Raw genomic sequence first — 18,927 nt, 5'->3', positions numbered from 1 at the left:
TGTGAGTAGTACTATACTTCCTGGACAGTATTAAGAACATGCTAGAAGGAATAAGAGTGTTAATGCTTAGTAGACAGGTAGCTTGAAGTTGTGGCTTTGCACACTGTCTCTTTGTACTTGCTGATGTCCAGTTTAACTGGCCTCTGACCTATATACTATTTTTACTTTCTATGTATCGTTTTATGTGCAATTTTCCCGTCAGACAGGGATCTTCCACAAACTTTATTTTATTTCAGTTTTCTTCCCTGCTTGTCCATGAATACCACTTGGAAATTAATTGATGCCCGCTAGAGTCCGGGCCCCCCTGGTTGAGAATCCCTTTTCTAGGAGTCTGTTTGTGCACGTTCCAGTTCTTCCACAATTTGGTAGGAGGAGAAAGGGAGAAATCTCCCATCCACTGCCCCCTACCACCACCGCTTCCCTTAATAACAGACGGATGACGGCGGTGTAACAGCAGAAAGCACTTAGCAACCATCAGAGGGTCCATGTGCGATGCCCCCCCCCATGTCCTGATGCCCCACCACAGACCCCAGCGGCCCATGTGTAAGCGCCTCTGTTTACAGGTAACTGCTCACAACAACTCTTGTGGAATAACCAGATTTCCCACAATGCAACATATTCTACTGTATGTCGTCCACCTCCTCTATCTGAGACAATCGTTCTGGATCAGTAAGCAAACTCCCCGTTGTTGGAAGCACATCATTGTTTTGTTTTCTGTTTGTTTGTGAAACGCTCTGAAATTGAGCGAGTTTGAAACATTGACTTCTATTGACAAGAGGACCAAATACAGAATGAAGACTTGCATGCATGAATCATACCCTTGTAAAGTCAAAGATCTTACATAATAGATGGAGTGAACTGCGTGACAAAACAGCGGGGCCTACAGTACCACAATGCTTTCCAAAACAAGAAGAACTTATACTGATACAGAATGAGATGGGAAAGGGAGGACCGATGACAACATTGTTGTTGGAAACATTTTGAAAATGTCAACATACCATTCACAATAAGTGTTGCGCAAATACAAAACTGAGACAAATCTACTTGTCATATAGACAATGTCGCAACTTTTTGGATTTAAGGAATGATATTCTGTTGGACCAGACTGACTGCATTGGAGGGCAAAGACCTGAATCATTAGTAATTAATCATCATTAGAATCATTAGTAATTCTCTTCTTGGAACTCTTCTTGGAGTAGAGTTGAAACTGCTACCAACATCTTTTTTTCTCCATATATGAATGGATGCTAGTGTGGAAAAGTCACACATTGCCTCAATATTGTTTCTTTACATCAAAAGGCTGCATACCATATGTCACCAGTATCAGTGGAGTAAGAGTAACATCTTCACATGAGAGCAGACATTGAAAGGAAGACTTCTCCTGAGAAGTGGTAATGCAGTGTTAATGGGCGGGGATGTTCTGTAGAAGCCCATGGTCCATTGTTGCTTGTTACTTGCACGCCCAAGCGACAGGATATGCAGTCATTGTTTTTGTTTAGTTTTTAGTTTTTAGACTCTGGAGAAGACAAAACGATGTGTGCAGCATCAGAGGGGGCTGGGTTTGCAGCATGCCCACACACACACACACACACACACACACACACACATACACTGAAGTTGACTGAACACGGACGGGCTCCCTAAGTGTCTGGTACATGCTGCCTCTGACTTTGCTGCTCCAGAGAAGGGGAATTGATTGGGCTTCTATTGCTGAGGGCCAAATAGTTACAGCCCCGTCGCTTTGAGTGAAAGCAGACATCTGTTAACCAGGGTTAGTTATCTAATGTACCTCTGGATATCTTCACTTGGTTTAAATTAGTGTCTTTGGTGGAGTGACCGCAATCCTTGAGAGAGAGATTGATTTGGTGAAAGAGAGAACAACAACAACCCCCTCCTCTTAAAGGTATTGTGACACATTTCCTGCCCTCCTCTTTTCCACTTTACCTTGTGTTGGCCCTATTTTTAGTCCGGCCAAGGGAAACAGTCAGGTAGAGGCAGGAAAACTAAGTTGGGAAAGAATAGGAGGAAGTCTACTTGCCATTTAGACAAACAATCAGCGGTCTAGCGGGAGTGAGCTGCTGCTCTTTACGAGGAGAGAGAGAGGGGACAGAGAGAGGTACAATAGAAGTGGGTCAGCCACAGAAAAGACCAGAGAAGATACACAGTACTGGAGCAGTATGCTGGTGTTTCCAGTGAATGGGTATGAGTAGGAGCAGGCCAGGCTCCTTAGGTGGATTTGAGTCTCTCAATCAGAGGCCATGTGTGGAAGGTGGTGGATCCAAGTCATCTACTGGTAGGACCTGACTGTTCTTCCTGAGGTAGGTGGGGCCGTGCTAAAGAAAAGTTCCATCTTCAGCTCTAACACAAGCGCTTCACTTTGTTTTGGGCAGTTGAGGCTGCTGAGTGGGGGACGGCTCATAGTAATGTCTGGAATGGAGTCAATGGAGTGGTATTAAAACCTGGTTTCCATGCGGTTGATACCCTTCCATTGACTCCATTCCAGCCATTACTATGAGCCGTCCTCCCCTCAGCAGCCTCTATTGGTTTTGGGGTCTGGTTGTAACCCAACCGTGTTCAGTTTCGAAAGTAAACTAACATTTTTGCTTTGTGACTGTTCAGTACCGATTTGTCGCTCTGCTTTTCTGACAAAGTTTGAATGTTCTTGCACTGTCAAAGTGACATTATGTTAGTATAATCTGGCGAAACATTGTGATGGGGGTTAGCAAGGTGCGGAGAAGTTGGAGGACTCTGCAAAGGTTTATGCTTTCAACATGGTAGGGTTGTCTTTATGGATTATCTTAATTGGCTGCTATAATATGACTCCATTTGAGCATTTTTGTGGGTTGAGCATTTAGTTCATGTTTGAGCCCTGTTAGAATCCGCTCAAACTGAGAAGTCAAGCTGAGCGTGCGCTATGCTCATAATGTAGACCCCGATACCATGGGAATGACATTGCCTGAGATAAGAAGGGGGCGCACTTCATTGAAATTACATCCATCTGACGCGTCCTCGCTCCCACAATGCATACTTGCAACAAGATAGCCCTCTTCAACAGACTGATTAATTCACAGATCACAATGTTTTGTTTAATTGTATACACCAGTCTAAAAATTAGGGCACAATCAGAATGTGGACAAGATCAGGACAAAGGACAGATGTTAGAACCAGGTATTAACAGGGCTTTAGTGTCTTTTCTCTCTGTATTCTGTTGGAACATTTGCATAATGAACCATTTGAACTTCTCAGATCTCTTAGGGGCGATTCCACGCCAGGATAGTCCGAAATAGTTGAGGTATTTTAGATTGTTCTGGCAATTCTCACAAAGAAAAGTAATTGTGAGAAAGGATGTTTAACATGCTTTTTACATGTGTATCACAAACCATCTTTCTGAAAATCATGATGTTAGCGTGCATTTTATACCCTATGGTCCGTGGTACCATACATGATACAGACAACATCTTGGGTATCATTATACTACCTATAGTGTGCTCTAACTTATGGAGTATGTCTAGATTCTGAAATACAATTTTATTCAACATTTCAAATATTTATCTGTTTTAAAATGAACAAAATTAAAACGTTTTTCTTGAGGTTCATATTTTTAATGTTGAATAAATTATTGTGATTTTTTTTTTCTTCTTCAGAATCCAGACATACTTCGTATGTTAGCTCACACTTTGAGGAGTGTAATGATACCAAGATGTCGTTTGTGTCCTGTGCGGTACCACAGATCATAGGGTCTTACAGGAGACATGTTTAGGTTTAAAAAGGTCCTAAAACTTTTCATTGTGATTTTTTTTTAAATGTGTGATACAAATGTAAAAAACATGTCAAACATCCTTTCGCCCAATGAAGTTTATATGTGAGAATTGCATGAACAGTCTTAGATTCCAAAAATATTTTGGGCCAATCCTGGCGTGGAATCTCCCTTAGTCCAGAGTTAATGCAAAGCGTGTTATAGTACAGCGCGTTATATAAACAATTATTTAAGGCCATTTAAGTTGGGCATGCATGCGCATCATTTACCATAACGTGCGGCGCTATAACACACATTACATTGAAACATCCCGATAGTGTATTTCGATGTGTACATATGGGTTTGTTATTGTGTTGTTATAATGACCTCCGCCAGTAACCTCAGCCACTTCAGAGACATGGTTGGGTTGAGGTGTTTGGATCAATCCAGTGGTGGCCAGACCATGGTGATGGTGGTTGTTGTCAAGGAGTGATTGTAGAGAGGTGTGTGTGTGTGTCTATTGAGGTTACTTTAGAGGATTCATGATATCCTTCTGATAATAATAAAGAATGGCAAACTGTTCCATGTTTCTATAGTGGTCTGAAACCTGTTATATGAAGACACCCTTTGTGTTGAAATATATATATATTTTTTTTGTACTGCAGTGCTAATCCTCAGCCCGAATGCGCCCACATTCATATACTGTAGCAGTGTGTCTAGCTGAGGGATTGCCAGTAATGACCATTGAAGTGTTTCATAGCTGTGTAGAGAGTGGTAACAATGGTAAGCTTCCTGGAAAACACACAGAGATGACCTCCTGTCAATCAGTGAATCAAAGAACAAGACATGACTCACTGGGCACAGACGTCAGTTCAACGTATAGTTTTGAAAAGTTGGGTAAAAAAATATGAAATGCCTTTACATTGATGTCTTCTTGCAAATCCAATCAGTTTCCCCGTTAATTCAACATCATCACATAGATATTTTTGATTGAAATGACGTGGAAACAACGTTGATTCAACCAGTTTTTGCCCAGGTGGTACACACTTTCTTGGAATACGAACATTTATCATAGGCAAAACGATTATAGCCGTTCTCCACCCAATGCCAATAGTATGGGATCATATCAGTAGGATTTTAGGAAGAGCCATGCAGCTCTGTAAACTGATAAGGCCTTGAATCCATCAAGGATTCTGGTCAATGATTTGTGTGACAACGTCACAGAGAGACAAATATGATACTCCCACAAAAATGCTAATCTTCCCTGTTTTTGCTTATGATGATCTGTTGTTGTAGCTTAACTTTCATACTTGTCATTATTAATGAGCCACTCATTCATTTTCTTAACCATTGCAGCGTTGAGAAAATTCTAACCTGCTCACTTTGAAAGAAAATGACTTTTATGTCTATATAATAAAACCTATGTATGAAAATACCCTCAAACAAAAGGTGATTCTGTGCTATTGAGTCGTATTGCTTATTTGATCTCAAATCCCACATGCTGGAGAATAGAGACAAAATACACATTCTAGCTTCACTGACCAAATACTGTACATTTGTTAAAGACTATATTAGTGTTGCCATAGGTTGCACAGTATTATGGAAAAGATGCAGTAGAGTTAAGCAAAGGTGATGTAACGGGCTGAGTGACTGGTTTCCGGGAAGTCAGGCGCAGGAGAGCAGAGATGCGTGATAACAGTATAACTTTAATGTACACCCTGGCCCAAAGGCACAGGCAAGGCAGCACAAAGCACAACCACGGTAACATGAATCGGATTAAACAAAACAAACAAATCTAGGTTTGAAACAAAACCTAGCGCAAGCCAGCCTGTAGCGTAACACCCTACACAAAGAAGTATTCCACACACAGACTTGGGGGAAACAGAGGGTAATATGCATTTAGTCTGATGAGGAAATGTGAACCAGGTCTGCGGGAAAACAAGACAAAACAAATGGAAAATGAAAGGTGGAGCGGCGATGGCTAGAAGACCGGGGACGTCGACCACCGAACGCCGCCTGAACAAGGAGGGTGACCGACTTCGGCGGAAGTCGTGACAGATGTCAATTAAAACCCCATCCGCTATAACTGATGTCAATTAAAATCCCATCCGCTATAACTGATGTCAATTAAAACCCCATCCGCTATAAATGATGTCAATTAAAACCCCATCCTCTATAGGTGATGTCAACTAAAACCCCATCCTCTTTAGGTGATGTAATTAAAACCCTGTCCTCTGTAAGTGGTCAGTTAAAAACTACTTCTCTATAGGTCATGTTAATTAAAACCAACATCCTATATGGGTGATGTTATTTAAAACCCCTATCCAGTATAGATGTCAATTTAACAACCCATCCTGTATACGTTATGTGAATTAAAAACTGCATTCTGTATAGATTTCAAAACCCCATCCTCTATAGGTGATGTCAATTAAAACCCCATCTTCTGCCTCCTGGGTGGCGCAGTGGTCTAAGGCACTGCATCGCACCAGAGACTCTGGGTTCGCGTCCAGGCTCTGTCGCAGCCGGCCGCGACCGGGAGGCGACGTACAATTGGCCAAGCGTCGTCCGGGTTAGGGAGGGTTTAGCCAGTCTTTGTCTCATCGCGCACTAGCGACTCCTGTGGCGGGCCGGGCGCAGTGCACGCTGACCAGGTCGCTAGGTGTACGGTGTTTCCTCCGACACATTGGTGCAGCTGGCTTCCATCCTGTATAAGTTATGTTAATTAACTCCATCCTGTATACGTTATGTCAATTAAAAACCCATCCTGTATACGTTATGTCAATTAAAAACCCATCCTGTATACGTTATGTCAACTAAAACCTCCATCCTGTATACGTTATGTCAATTAAAAACTCCATCCTGTATACGTTATGTCAATTAAAAACCCATCCTGTATACGTTATGTCAATTAACTCCATCCTGTATACGTTATGTCAATTAACTCCATCCTGTATACGTTATGTCAATTAACTCCATCCTGTATACGTTATGTCAATTAACTCCATCCTGTATACGTTATGTCAAAAACTCCATCCTGTATACGTTATGTCAAAAACTCCATCCTGTATACGTTATGTCAATTAACTCCATCCTGTATACGTTATGTCAATTAAAAACTCCATCCTGTATACGTTATGTCAATTAAAAACTCCATCCTGTATACGTTATGTCAATTAAAAACTCCATCCTGTATACGTTATGTCAATTAAAAACTCCATCCTGTATACGTTATGTCAATTAAAAACTCCATCCTGTATACGTTATGTCAATGAAAAACCCCAACCTGTATCGATGTCAATTAAAACCCCCATCCTGTATACGTTATGTCAATTAAAACCCCCATCCTTTATAAATGTAATTTAAAACCACATCCTCTGTAGGTGATGTCAGTTAAATCCCCATCCTCTATAGGTGATGTCAGTTAAATCCCCATCCTCTATAGGTGATGTCAGTTAAATCCCTATCCTCTATAGGTGATGTCAGTTTAATCCCCATCCTCTATAAGTGATGTCAGTTAAATCCCCAGCCTCTATAGGTGATGTCAGTTAAATCCCCATCCTCTATAGGTGATGTCAGTTAAATCCCTATCATCTGTAGGTGATGTCAGTTAAATCCCCATCCTCTGTAGGTGATGTCAGTTAAATCCCCATCCTCTATAGGTGATGTCAGTTAAATTCCCATCCTCTATAGGTGATGTCAGTTAAATCCCCATCCTCTATAGGTGATGTCAGTTAAATCCCCATCTTCTATAGGTGATGTCAGTTAAATCCCTATCCTCTATAGGTGATGTCAGTTAAATCCCCATCCTCTATAGGTGATGTCAGTTACAACCCCATCCTCTATAGGTGATGTCAGTTACAACCCCATCCTCTATAGGTGATGTCAGTTACAACCCCATCCTCTATAGGTGATGTCAGTTACAACCCCATCCTCTATAGGTGATGTCAGTTACAACCCCATCCTCTATAGGTGATGTCAGTTACAACCCCATCCTCTATAGGGGATGTCAGTTAAAACTGCCAAACTATAGGTGATGTCAGTTAAAACCACATCCTCTATAGGTGATGTCAGTTCAAACCACATCCTCTATAGGTGATGTCAGTTCAAACCCCATCCTCTATAGGTGATGTCAGTTAAAACTGCCAAACTATAGGTGATGTCAGTTAAAACCCCCAAACTCTATAGGTGATATCAGTTAAAAACCCCAAACAATATATGTGATGTCAGTTAAAACCACATCCTCTATAGGTGATATCAGTTAAAACTGCCAAACTATAGGTGATGTCAGTTAAACCCACATCCTCTATAGGTGATGTCAGTTAAAACTGCCAAACTATAGGTGATGTCAGTTAAAAAACCCACATCCTCTATAGGTGATGTCAGTTCAAACCACATCCTCTATAGGTGATGTCAGTTCAAACTGCTAAACTATAGGTGATGTCAGTTAAAACCCCATCCTCTGTAGGTGATGTCAGTTAAAACCCACATCCTATATATGTTATGTCAGTTAAACCCCATCCTATATACAGTGCCTTGCGAAAGTATTCGGCCCCCTTGAACTTTGCGACCTTTTGCCACATTTCAGGCTTCAAACATAAAGATATAAAACTGTATTTTTTTTGTGAAGAATCAACAACAAGTGGGACACAATCATGAAGTTGAACGACATTTATTGGATATTTCAAACTTTTTTAACAAATCAAAAACGGAAAAATTGGGCGTGCAAAATTATTCAGCCCCTTTACTTTCAGTGCAGCAAACTCTCTCCAGAAGTTCAGTGAGGATCTCTGAATGATCCAATGTTGACCTAAATGACTAATGATGATAAATACAATCCACCTGTGTGTAATCAAGTCTCCGTATAAATGCACCTGCACTGTGATAGTCCCAGAGGTCCATTAAAAGCGCAGAGAGCATCATGAAGAACAAGGAACACACCAGGCAGGTCCGAGATACTGTTGTGAAGAAGTTTAAAGCCGGATTTGGATACAAAAAGATTTCCCAAGCTTTAAACATCCCAAGGAGCACTGTGCAAGCGATAATATTGAAATGGAAGGAGTATCAGACCACTGCAAATCTACCAAGACCTGGCCGTCCCTCTAAACTTTCAGCTCATACAAGGAGAAGACTGATCAGAGATGCAGCCAAGAGGCCCATGATCACTCTGGATGAACTGTAGAGATCTACAGCTGAGGTGGGAGACTCTGTCCATAGGACAACAATCAGTCGTATATTGCAGAAATCTGGCCTTTATGGAAGAGTGGCAAGAAGAAAGCCATTTCTTAAAGATATCCATAAAAGGTGTTGTTTAAAGTTTGCCACAAGCCACCTGGGAGACACACCAATCATGTGGAAGAAGGTGCTCTGGTCAGATGAAACCAAAATTGAACTTTTTGGCAACAATGCAAAACGTTATGTTTGGCGTAAAAGCAACACAGCTCATCACCCTGAAAACAACATCCCCACTGTCAAACATGGTGGTGGCAGCAGCATCATGGTTTGGGCCTGCTTTTCTTCAGCAGGGACAGGGAAGATGGTTAAAATTGATGGGAAGATGGTTAAAATTGATGGGAAGATGGTTAAAATTGATGGGAAGATGGATGGAGCCAAATACAGGACCATTCTGGAAGAAAACCTGATGGAGTCTGCAAAAGACCTGAGACTGGGACGGAGATTTGTCTTCCAACAAGACAATGATCCAAAACATAAAGCAAAATCTACAATGGAATGGTTCAAAAATAAACATATCCAGGTGTTAGAATGGCCAAGTCAAAGTCCGGACCTGAATCCAATCGAGAATCTGTGGAAAGAACTGAAAACTGCTGTTCACAAATGCTCTCCATCCAACCTCACTGAGCTCGAGCTGTTTTGCAAGGAGGAATGGGAAAGAAATTCAGTCTCTCGATGTGCAAAACTGATAGAAACATACCCCAAGCGACTTGCAGCTGTAATCGCAGCAAAAGGTGGCGCTACAAGGTATTAACTTAAGGGGGCTGAATAATTTTGCACGCCCAATTTTTCAGTTTTTGATTTGTTAAAAAAGTTTGAAATATCCAATAAATGTCGTTCCACTTCATGATTGTGTCCCACTTGTTGTTGATTCTTCACAAAAAAAGTTCAAGGGGGCCGAATACTTTCGCAAGGCACTGTAGGTGATGTCAGTTGTGTGCACTGTGTACAGTGCTTTCGGAAAGTATTCAGACCCCTTCACTTTTTCCACATTTTGTTACATTACAGCCTTATTCTAAAATGGATGAAATCATTTTCCCCCCTCATCACAATAACCCATCCTCTGTTGATGTCAATTAATAACCCATCATGACGAAGCAAAAACAGGTGTTTAGAAGTGTTTGAAAATGTATTAAAAATAAAATACTGATATCACATTTACATAAGTATTGAGACCTTGGTAGTGATTACAGCCTGGAGTCTTCTTTGGTATCACGCTACAAGCTCGGCACAACTGTATTTGGGGAGTTTCTCCCATTCTTCCTTGCAGATCCTCTCAAGCTCTGACAGCTTGGATGGGGAATATCGCTGCACAGATTTTTTCAGGTTTCTCCAGAGATGTTCGATCAGGTTTAAGTCTGTGCTCTGGCTGGGCCACATTCAGAGACTTGTTCCACTGCCCTACTGTTTAGGGTTGTTGTCCTGTTGGAAAGTAAACCTTCGCCCCGGTCCTGAGCGCTCTGGATCAGGTTTTCATCAAGGATTTTTTTATTTTATTTGACCTTTTATTTAACTAGGCAAGTCAGTTAAGAACAAATTCTTATTTTCAATGACGGCCTAGAAACAGTGGGTTCAGGGGCAGAATGACAGATTTTTACCTTGTCAGCTCGGGATTCGATTTTGCAACCTTTTGGTTACTAGTCCAACGCTCTAACCACTAGGCTACCTGCCGCCCCTCTGTACTCTCTTTACTTTGCTCCGTTCATCTTTCCCTCTATCCTGACTAGTCTCCCAGTCCCTGGCGCTGAAAAACATCTCAACTGCATGATGCTGCCACCACCATGCTTCACCGTAGGGATGGTGCCAGGTTTCCTCCAGATGTGATGCTTGGCATTCAGGCCAAAGAGTTCAATCTTGGTTTCATCAGATCAGAGAATCTTGCTTCTCATGGTCTGAGAGTCCTTTAGGTGCCTTTTATAAAACTCCAAGCGGGCTGTCATGTGCCTTTTACTGAAGAGTGGCGTCCATCTATTTCCACAGAGGAACTCTGGAGCTCTGTCAGAGTGACCATTGGGTTCTTGGTCACCTCCCTGACCAAGGCCCTTCTCCCCCGATTGCTCAGTTTGGCTGGGCAACCAGCTCTAGGAAGAGTCTTGGTGGTTCAGGAGAGTCTTGGTGGCTCTTCCATTTAAGATTGAAGGAGGCCACTGTATTGTTGGGGACCTTCAATGCTGCAGACATTTTTTGGTACACTTCCCCAGATCTGTGCCTCGACACAATCCTGTCTCGGAGCTCTACGGACAATTCCTTCCACCTCATGGCTTGATTTTTACTCTGACATGCACTGTCAACTGTGGGACCTTATATAGACAGGTGTGTGTCTTTCCAAAACATGTCAAATCAATTGAATTTACCACAGGTGGACTTCAGTCAAGTTGTAGAAACATCTCAAGGATGATCAATGGAAACAGGATGCACCTGAGCTCAATTTTGAGTCTCATAGCAAAGGTTCTGAATACTTATGTAAATAAGATATTTAAAAATATATATATTTTTTTATACATTTGCAAAACATTCTAATAACCTGTTTTCTCTTTGTCATTATGGGGTATTGTGTCTAGATTGAGGATTTTTTGTTGTTGATTTAATCATGATTTAAATCAAAATGATTTAATCATTTTAAAATAAGGCTGTTACGTAACAACATTTGGAAAAAGTCAAGGGGACTGAATACTTTCCGAATGCACTGTAGATGATGTCAATTAAAAACACTGTAGTCTATAGGTGATGTCAGCAGCCATTTAGTGTCACTCATTAGGGCTGCTGTAGGTAGGATTAGTAAGGCTGCAGGCCACTATTCAGTCCATTATCTGCTCAGTGATCAGAAGAGACATGTGACTGTCTGGGGCGTGCATACACAAACTCTCTCTCTCTCTCTCTGTCTGTGTGTGCCTCTCTCTCTCTCACGCCTAACAACAAACGGCTGTGGTGGGCAGCTGTTGCTCTCTTCCTGCCAAATCATTGAGCACGGCTCTAGCCATGTGTGTCTCCAACAACATCTGCCCTTGCCTCATCCTCTGTGTGTGCCCTGACTGTCTGCTGCATGGGCTCTGTTCAAATACTCCAGGTCTGGATGCCATACCTTATCCATGTCTGCTGTGTTTTTCTCTCCTTTTTGGTGTGCGTGTGTGTGGGGGGGGGGGGGGTGTGCGATAGGTGTCAAAGTGTGTGGATGTATGTGTACGTGTGGTATTGGGGGAGGGGGGGGGGTGTTTTGGTTTCTGAGCAGAGCTCCTTTGATTTTTTTGTAGTGTGGGGTCACATGGGGGCTGTGTTACACTGCTGCAGGCTGTGTTTAAAACAGGAGGAGGACCAGGGTACCGTACTGCACTCTACCATGGGACTCTACTGCAGCCAGAAGCAGCCTGGAGCACTGGTCTGGTCGACTATATCTAAGATTGTGTAGCCTTTGGGAAGAATGATCTTTGCCCTGAACTTACTAAAGGCTGACATTGTTGCCATGCCTTTTGGTGGTAAGACTGCACATGGATGTATTAGAACATTTTCAGTATTTATAATATGTTAAAGACAAGGACTGAGATGCTTGTGGCACTGTTAACAGAGCATTTTGAAACAGACAGAAAAGGCTTATGTAAAACCTTGTTGTTGTACATCTTACTCTGCTCTTGTTTATCTCTGTATGTACTATCTATTTGTTGTTGGTGGCTAAGAGACTGCTTGTATTGTTGTCTGACTTGGGGTTGATGTGTGCTGTGTTTTGTTTTTGCTAGAGATCAACAGAGCAATGTGCTCTCGCATCTCTGTGTTACAGTTGTCTGTCAGAACTGAGGAAGAGAGTGGTTCTTTGATGCTGGGCTAGTGACACTAGTGGTCTGGGAAGTGTGTATGTGTGTGTGTGTGTGTGTGTGTGTGTGTGTGTGTGTGTGTGTGTGTGTGTGTGTGTGTGTGTGTGTGTGTGTGTGTGTGTGTGTGTGTGTGTGTGCGTGTGCGTGCGTGCGTGCGTGCGCGTGCGCAAACCCCAGGCAGAAACACTTGCTTATTGTTGAGCGAACAGTACAAGTCCTGCAGAACTGATCCCAACATAGCAGAACTGACCCCAACAATGCATGGCTTTATTCAAACCAGCATGAGTGAGGAAACGTCAAATGCATCAGTGTATCCGGTCTTCTCATATGGATATTGAGGAGTAGTGGACCCTACTGCTGGTAAAGCTGATGCAGAATGTGACTGTAATGTCATATCATATTTGTCAAATAACATGTATAAGTAGCTGCTAATTCTTAGTATTTTCCTCTGCTTTATACGGCAGATGGAACCATGTAATAAAAGGCAGCAGAATTCTAATACTGGGACACAAAAGGTTAAATCAGAGATTTGGCTTGGGGATTATCTAGGAAGAGGGAGGGATCATTGTATTTTGGCTTGGGCTCATTATTAGTGGACTGTAACCGTTAATTACACATTCTCCAAAGAAGTATATAGGACTTTTCCTTATTCAGGTCCGTTGTCTTTTCCAGTTGACAAGTGATGATTGTTGTTTCTGTCCGACTCTGAACTGTGTCATCCTGCTGACTGACCCGTCCTTCTAGAAGCTGAGGTTTGGGTTTAAGTCAGGATGCTACACTGTAAAAATGTCCTGTTGTTTTTACGGTAACCTACTGGCAGCCAGTTACCTGCAAGAAAAAAAGGTGCAGTATGTTACCGTACGGTATTTTACGGTATCCAATACTGTTACTATAATTGATTTACAGTACCAATAATGCTACTGTAGTCATTTTACAGTAACAAATACTTATTGTAATCTTTGGTACTGTTGTTTTACTCTAACCTACAGTTAACTGCACTGTTTCCTGACTTCGGATTTTGGCTCGCAACCTATTGGTTGGTAACTTCTTGAATGTCCTGCTGCGCCACCAGGTCAGTGATAATACAAGAGAAAAATAAAGTATATACTGTATACGAAAACGTGAAGGTGGTATTGCTGTAAAATGACAGTATGCTGCTGTTTTCTCATTACAATACACTCTTGTAAATTATATTTATGCGGCAACTCTGTAGCCGGTAAGCTATTGTAATTTGACATGGTGCACTGTGAGCACACTTGGGACTCAACCTCTCCTGGGACTTGAACTCACAACCTCATGGTTGCCAACAACCTGAAATGTCATGCGACACCACCATATCTGTGGGTGTGATGGAGATTGGCCACAGACTTATTGGCAACAATACATTTCTGCACTTTGCTAAAAGTTGCCCAATATCAAGTCAATAATTGTGTGACTATCTGATTACACCAACGTAAAAATAGTAGTTCTCAAGGACACAAAGTGTGCATGAATTCTCTGTGGATTTGAACTTGCAACCTATAAGTGGGGAGTGTGTCAGTATTTCTGCAGTGCCACCAGGTACATATTTATTACCTATAACATATTTTCACACACTCTCAAAAATAAGAGTATAGTTTGGCAACGGCGTTGTTCCCTGGGGTACGAAATGGTCAAAGTTACACATAAGAACTCACATGGCATTGGCTGTTCAGTATCTTTTTAAGTATTTGTGTTAACAATCAATTTTTATAGTACCTTTTCTAGGGTGGGGGCAATATGCTGGCAGGGCTCATTAGAGTATTTGGGGCATGGTTTCTATGCCAACCGTTAGTGGAAGTGTTGTACCCGTTGAAGTGGTTTTATCGATATGTTGATGAAGGTTGATCACCTCATTTGTCCATTTCCAGTTCTACAATCGAACGCAGTTCCACCTCTGACAGTGTCAAAACAACCGCTATGCAGAAGCTGGCTGAAGCGGATCTGACTTAATAGAGCCATAAGTCTAACCAATATTTTGTTTTGTGTTAAGAATGTTCCAAAGCCCATTGAACTATCCTGCATCATTCCCAGAAAGTTGCTGGGAATTTAATGTTACCTAACTGGCAAACAGCCAGTTATTGTTAAATGTACATTAACTTCCAGTGATTTACTGTACTGTTACTGGAATTTTCAGATGACAACATTAAGCAAATTGATCAATAACCCACTTGCAACTAGCTGACAGTAAGTTACTGAAAATTAAACATTAACGTGCTGATGACCAGCAACCATTAAGTTACTGTGAAATGCCTATTAATCTCTTAACAGTGCAAGTCTTCATTGTCACAAGCTCTTACAAATAGTGCTTGTTTCCTTTGAAATGGGGTCTGTTTGAATAGACTAAAATGAACAGCTTTGAGAATGAAAAAAACATGGCATGCTAGCTCCATCCTGTTGGCGCAGGGGACTAATTCTATATATAGAGAACATAACATTATAGGTTTGAATCTCACTGAGGCCGTACCATAATAATAAATAGGTCTGTTTGGGTACATCTGCCGTGGTGCCCATTTCGGCTCCAGGCATCAGCCGTGTCGTGCAGGAAAATGCCTTTAAAAGCTGCATTGTTGGCTGTATAACGCACCTTGCGTTGAATCCCCGCCCTCGTGTATTTTAGTGTGTTATTGTGTTATCAGTTGTTATTATGACCCCAGCCAGCAACCTCAACCAGCTCATAGACATGGTTGGGTTGAGGTGTTTGCATCAATACAGTGGTGGTCAGTTGGTGGTTGTTGTTGAGATTGTAGAGATGTGTGTTTGTATTGAGGTTACTTTAGCGGATTCATTTTCAGAACAAGCTTCTTTCCCTCTTATTTCCCTACTACGTGTTTCACTTGTGGTATGGATGGCATTATAGAATAGGGATACAGATTTAAGCAAAGCTGCTTTTCATTCCAGAAATATTTTCCCTATTTCCCTTCCATCTGCCTTCATTCACTCACATTCACATATGCACTAGTACTAGATATTACTAAATAGGTGTCAATACCTAGTTTCCGCCATATTGCTTCCACCTATCTGCTCCTATCAGATCTGGACAATGGAGTGACTAAGGTGGTATAGAAGGGAGGAATTATCTGTGGAATGAGATGCAGCCTGAGCCTATTCCCTGACTTCCTGTTATCTGGCATCTCGTTGGCTGTTTGGGGTTAAGCTGTGGAGGAATCATTGGGTGTCCCTTTGGAGAGTAGGGATGCCTGATTATCACCTAACAGACAACTAATCGATTCATTGATTCATATCCTCTTAGAGGTGTGGAAGCACAGGGCAGCAGACTCTTCATGTAAGAAGCCATGTTGCACAGTTCTGTACATCACTGCCCCTGTGAGGTTAACCAATCAGCCCTGGATGTCTCTCTCTGGTTGGAGAAGACGTTTGGTTACAGAGAGGTTTTGAAAGTTATTTGGTTGAAGACAGGTTATACAAGGTATTTAGATGAGGAGAAATTGTAGAAGGTATTTTTGTGGTAATTTCTTGTTGATGTATTTTAGCATGTCATTGAGATACCATACTGCTGTGCAACAATATACTGCTCACATTTGATGCTGTCGATCTGAGCTCAGAGCTCAGGGCTCTGTGACATGTAGCATGTTGTCATGTTTTGTCTTAGATTGTCTTGTCATTTTGCTTTTCCTCTGTTCATTTTCCCCCTGCTGGTCTTTTTAGGTTCGTTCCCCTTTTTCTCTCTCCCTTCCTCTCTCTCTTCTCTCTATCGTTCCGTTCCTGCTCCCAGCTGTTCCTATTCCCCTAATCAATCATTTAGTCTTCCCACACCTGTTCCTTATCTTTTCCCCTGATTAGAGTCCCTATTTCTTCCCTTGTTTTCCGTTCCTGTCCTGTCGGATCCTTGTCTATTGTTCACCGTGCTGTGTCTGTGTATCGCCCTGTCGTGTCGTGTTTCCCTCAGATGCTGCGTGGAGAGCAGGTGTCTGAGTCTGCTAGGTTCAAGTGCCTTCCCGAGGCAACCTGCAGTTCTTGATCGAGTCTCCAGTCTGTTCTCGTCATTACGAGTGGAATTATGTCTTATGTTTGTAGAATTACTTTTCTGGATTAAAGACTCTGTTTTCGCCAAGTCGCTTTTGGGTCCTCATTCACCTGCATGACAGAAGGATCCGACCAAAGAATGGACCCAGCGACTACAGACGTTCGTAACACTGCCGTCGAGATCCAAGGAGCCATGCTCGGCAGACACGAGCAGGAATTGTCTGCTGCTCGCCATGCCGTGGAGAACCTGTCCGCTCAGGTTTCCGACCTCTCTGGACAGTTCCAGAGTCTTCGTCTCGTGCCACCTGTTACTTCCTGGCCTGCCGAGCCTCCGGAACCTAGGGTTAATAACCCACCTTGCTACTCCGGGCAGCCCACGGAGTGCCGCTCCTTTCTCACCCAGTGTGATATTGTGTTCTCTCTCCAACCCAACACATACTCTAGCGAGAGAGCTCGGGTTGCTTACGTCATTTCACTCCTTACTGGCCGGGCTCGAGAGTGGGGCACAGCTATCTGGGAGGCAAGGGCTGATTGTTCAAACAATTACCAGAACTTTAAGGAGGAGATGATTCGGGTTTTTGACCGTTCAGTTTTTGGTAGGGAGGCTTCTAGGGCCCTGGCTTCCCTATGCCAAGGTGATCGATCCATAACGGATTACTCTATAGAGTTTCGCACTCTTGCTGCCTCTAGTGACTGGAACGAGCCGGCGCTGCTCGCTCGTTTTCTGGAGGGACTCCACGCAGTGGTCAAAGATGAGATTCTCTCTCGGGAGGTTCCCGCCAGTGTGGACTCTTTGATTGCTCTCGCCATCCGCATAGAACGACGGGTAGATCTTCGTCACCAAGCTCGTGGAAGAGAGCTCGCGTCAACGGTGTTTCCCTGCTCCGCATCGCAACCATCTCCCTCCTCTGGCTCAGAGACTGAGCCCATGCAGCTGGGAGGTATTCGCATCTCGACTAAGGAGAGGGAACGGAGGATCACCAACCGCCTGTGCCTCTATTGCGGATTTGATGGACATTTTTTCAATTCATGTCCAGTAAAAGGCCAGAGCTCATCAGTAATCGGAGGGCTACTGGTGAGCGCTACTACTCAGGTCTCTTCATCTAGATCCTGTACTACTATGTCGGTCCATCTACGCTGGACCGGTTCGGGTGCTACATGCAGTGCCTTGATTGACTCGGGGGCTGAGGGTTGTTTCATGGACGAAGCATGGGCTCGGAAACATGACATTCCTTTCAGACAGTTAGACAAGCCTACGCCCATGTTTGCCTTAGATGGTAGTTATCTTCCCAGTATCAGATTTGAGACACTACCTTTAACTCTCACAGTATCTGGTAACCACAGTGAGACTATTTCTTTTTTGATTTTTCGTTCACCTTTTACACCTGTTGTTTTGGGTCATCCCTGGCTAGTATGTCATAATCCTTCTATTAATTGGTCTAGTAATTCTATCCTATCCTGGAACGTTTCTTGTCATGTGAAGTGTTTAATGTCTGCCATCCCTCCCATTTCTTCTGTCCCCACTTCTCAGGAGGAACCTGGCGATTTGACAGGAGTGCCGGAGGAATATCATGATCTGCGCACGGTCTTCAGTCGGTCCCGAGCCAACTCCCTTCCTCCTCACCGGTCGTATGATTGTAGTATTGATCTCCTTCCGGGGACCACTCCCCCTCGGGGTAGACTATACTCTCTGTCGGCTCCCGAACGTAAGGCTCTCGAGGATTATTTATCTGTGTCTCTTGACGCCGGTACCATAGTGCCTTCTTCCTCTCCGGCCGGGGCGGGGTTCTTTTTGTTAAGAAAAAGGACGGTACTCTGCGCCCCTGCGTGGATATCGAGGGCTGAATGACATAACGGTTAAGAATCGTTATCCGCTTCCCCTTATGTCATCAGCCTTCGAGATTCTGCAGGGAGCCAGGTGCTTTACTAAGTTGGACCTTCGTAACGCTTACCATCTCGTGCGCATCAGAGAGGGGGACGAGTGGAAAACGGCGTTTAACACTCCGTTAGGGCATTTTGAGTACCGGGTTCTGCCGTTTGGTCTCGCCAATGCGCCAGCTGTTTTTCAGGCATTAGTTAATGATGTTCTGAGAGACATGCTGAACATCTTTGTTTTTGTCTATCTTGACGATATCCTGATTTTTTCACCGT

The 18,927-nt window shown here is 42.9% G+C and overlaps 1 protein-coding gene across 5 annotated transcripts in view; it reads left to right on the top strand.

The window, feature by feature from the left end:
• Positions 1-18,927, top strand: part of rasgrp3 (RAS guanyl releasing protein 3 (calcium and DAG-regulated)) — a 55,889-nt gene that overhangs the window by 12,013 nt on the left and 24,949 nt on the right. For 2 of the 5 annotated variants that reach the window (XM_046358701.1, XM_046358702.1), the window contains one exon: positions 13,761-13,843. The exons of 1 other annotated variant lie outside the window; for it this stretch is intronic. The gene's annotated coding sequence lies outside the window, so the exon portion shown is untranslated. Of the gene's footprint in view, positions 1-2,078; positions 2,319-13,760; positions 13,844-18,927 lie in introns of those variants that run through there. 2 more of the 5 variants (XM_046358703.1, XM_046358705.1) reach the window with 2 other exon arrangements.

This window comes from Oncorhynchus gorbuscha, linkage group LG08 (assembly GCF_021184085.1).
Source record: "Oncorhynchus gorbuscha isolate QuinsamMale2020 ecotype Even-year linkage group LG08, OgorEven_v1.0, whole genome shotgun sequence".
Taxonomy (NCBI): Eukaryota; Metazoa; Chordata; class Actinopteri; order Salmoniformes; family Salmonidae; genus Oncorhynchus; species Oncorhynchus gorbuscha.
Note: the sequence above shows the minus strand (reverse complement) of the source record. Positions and strands in the feature narration are given on the sequence as shown.